This window comes from Plectropomus leopardus, chromosome 1, assembly GCF_008729295.1.
Source record: "Plectropomus leopardus isolate mb chromosome 1, YSFRI_Pleo_2.0, whole genome shotgun sequence".
Taxonomy (NCBI): Eukaryota; Metazoa; Chordata; class Actinopteri; order Perciformes; family Serranidae; genus Plectropomus; species Plectropomus leopardus.
In genome coordinates this window covers 3,327,585-3,330,809 of record NC_056463.1, presented here as the reverse complement: position 1 = coordinate 3,330,809, position 3,225 = coordinate 3,327,585, and the positions used below count along the sequence as shown (strand labels likewise).

The 3,225-nt window shown below is 36.8% G+C and overlaps 1 protein-coding gene across 2 annotated transcripts in view; it reads right to left on the bottom strand.

The window, feature by feature from the left end:
* The window catches only part of tspan4a (tetraspanin 4a), a 202,129-nt gene that overhangs the window by 3,508 nt on the left and 195,396 nt on the right, over nucleotides 1-3,225 (bottom strand). The window lies entirely within an intron of this gene.

The window sequence follows — 3,225 nt, the reverse complement described above, 5'->3', positions numbered from 1 at the left end:
GCAGCAACACAACAAATGGTGGAGACATGCAAGATTCACCAGCACACTGAAAATGAGAGTTCAAATGTAAAGCAAATAATAAAACACTGAAATATAACTCCCTGTTTGGCTTTTAAGAGGGTCATGATAGTTTGGTTTGATAAATCTTTGATCTTAAGTCTTTCTCACATTGAACTATGTGCACGTTGGTGTGATTTCTTTCAAAAACATGGAAAGAAAGGCATTTAGCAACTTGGAAATAAATATAAAACTATATTTATAATTATTATAATTGCCTAGTCAAAATTCTGTTACAAGATTATATTTTTTATTTAAGACATAATTTTCTTGAGTGCTGTACACAGTTTTAATTTTAAGCCAAAATAAATAGTAAAACATACAAGAAAATCAGCTGAAAATAAGCATAAAAACAAAGAAACAAATGAAAACAATGTGAAAAAAAAATGCTCAAGATTATAATAATTCTACAAAATAATTTTAATTATACAATTACGATATATATTTCTTTGGACTTTTTTCTCTAGCTTTCTAAATCTACCAGTTTCTTGCAATTTGCAGGCATTTCATACTAAGTTATTCATTGCCTTTTTCCCTTTTTTTATTAAAGAAGTCAAACCAATTTACTCAGGGTTCAGAGGTTTAATAACTTGTGAAAGACGACTGAATTTAAATGCAGCATGAGAAAAGAAGTGTCGATCCAGGTTTTACAATAACCTTCTTTTTTCATTTTTTACCATTGCGGTACGGCGCTTTAAGGTAACATACCCAAAAGTAAAGCCTATACCCCAAAAATATATGTTTTTAAAATATCTTTAAATGGTGTTTACTTGGTCTGTTTTTGACAAAAAAAAAAAACCATTAACCAACTAGCATCATATACAGTATGATTTTCAGCAAGTCTCCTCCTCCTGTACCTGACAGGAAATGTTCTTTGGCTCACAGATCCCCTGTGGCAAACTTCCTTATCTCCCCCCTCCGCCTCTGACCTAATATTCTTTGGGAAAAGTTTTCAGAATATAGTCCCCGCTGTCCTTGCCTCCCCTCAGCTGTACAAACAGGAGTAATGTGAATACAGGAGCAGCGTATACACCGCAGGTATCATTTAGACATGAGAACCGGCTGAATTTTTCATGTCTGGCATTGCTTGAATGCATTTTGAAGGCAACTTGGAAAAGAAAAGCCGGAAAAAAAAAATGCCACTAGTTCCCCATTTCTTGTCACTAAAACACTTTCAGCACCTAGAGTACATTTAAAAATCTCTTTTCAAACTTTGCAAAAATGTCCCCGAGCCGTATTGCGCTCAAAAGGAAGAAATAAAAGAAATATAATTATTATTAATTGAAGAAATAGAGCAGCGCCCTTCTAGGTCAGAGATGTGTGCGAGTAATGAAAAGGAGATAAATCCTAAAAGCAAAGAAAACGGCTTTCTAAAACCAGTTAAAATGTGACATTAAAAGTGATGTGAGTGGTATTTCCACACCTCTATGAGACATTTTAAAGACATGTCTTCCAGACTCCGTGTTTGATTATGCTACACTAGGGCGAAGACCGTCTGACCTTCACTGTGCTGTGGTAAAGAAAAAAGGTGATATCATAACTGTACACCGCCACTCTAATTTAATTATTCATTTCTGCAGACATGCCTTCCAGATTGTGCTATTTTTTAAATCTCCTCACATCAAGACGCTGAGTCAGAGCCGGAGAAACCAAACACAATCTACTCTACATTTCACTGCTGCCCGAAAACACCGGGGAAGCAAAAAAACATATATTTTCCTTAGCACAAGGTGAAATAATTCTGCGCCGGATCAATATGGAAAGTCATGCGGTCGGCCAACATTTAGTTCAGCTTCAGTGTTATTTATGAAACTGCAACCCTCCTGGACTGCAAAGCTGCACCTGAAAATGTATATATAAATTCAGATTTTTATTGTTTGAGGTGACTGCAGACTCCCATAAAAACAGGAAAAAACAGATAAGTAAACCCAAACCTGCTTAGTCAGTCCCAGTGCAGGGACTTAAGGTGTTGAAATGGTTTGTATTGAGTCTTTGTGGTGTGAAAACTCTGGTTAGAGTCCCACTGGGATGCTGTTGGTGGTCCATGCTGATTCAGCAGCGTTTGTCCAGGTCTTATTGTGAAAGGGGGGTTTCCCATCATGCGCTCTTTGGCTTGACTGCCTCCCCTGGACCTGCTGCATCTCTTTTCTCCTCCTCACTGTTAAAATGTTCTGCTCTGTGTAGGAGGATCGACTGAAAGCTCAGAGAAGCTCAGTAGGTGGATAATTGGGCTCAAATTATTTTGTGACATTGACAGCTACAAAAGGTCAAAACTGAACTTCGCTGCTGAGAAACAAAATATGTTGTTTGTCGTTGCCTTTCAAAACATCTTTAATGGGTGTTTTATGATAATAAGCTTTGCTGAAGTTCAGAAAAGTACTTGGTTGGGCTTAGAAAATGATCAAGGTCATAGTTAAAGAGGCACTTCAAGAATAAGCTCATGTTTTCACACAAGTCATTTTCAGCAAGGTGCTTCTGTTTTGACTCATATTTCAGCACCTTTGTGTGAATCCATGAACTCACGTGAGGCAGGAAAAACTTTAACGAGGAAGTTTTGGAAAGCGGAAAAAAAAAATACAACAGTCTGAGTCCATCCAAAATCTTGTCTGGTCCACTACCAATTTGATGTCCTACAGGCACGTTTAACAATACAAAACTCAATAACATGATTTGTGGTCTAGCCCGCTTGGTCATCTGGCAGCATTGGAAAAATTGTCTTTCAGACTGTTGAATAAAATTGATCTTTACATGTGAAAATGGAGTAAGTGGGAAACCCAAAGTAAGTGATCTGATGGAAGCCTGACTCGCCCGTAAACTCCCTTGTCCTCTTTTTTTGTGTGTTTACCATTGTGAATTATTTATCCTTCTAAGTCTTTCTCTTTTTTCCTCTTTTTTGTTTTGCTGGGGGGTTTCTTTGCCCTTGTTTTCTTTCTTCGTTTTTTTCTCTCCTTTTTTTTCATGTGAGTTGTTTGTTGTCAGAATTTACGTTGCTAGCTTTGTAGTTTATGTTATTGGCTTTGTGAATATTATATGTCATTAAATGCATTACTCTTTAAAGGGGTTGCCCTTTAGCACTGTCAGGCAATGTAATTTTTTTTTAAAACAAACATGATAATGCACGGTCAGAAAAATATTTTGAAACCCACCTACGTAGACTCTTTTTAAGCA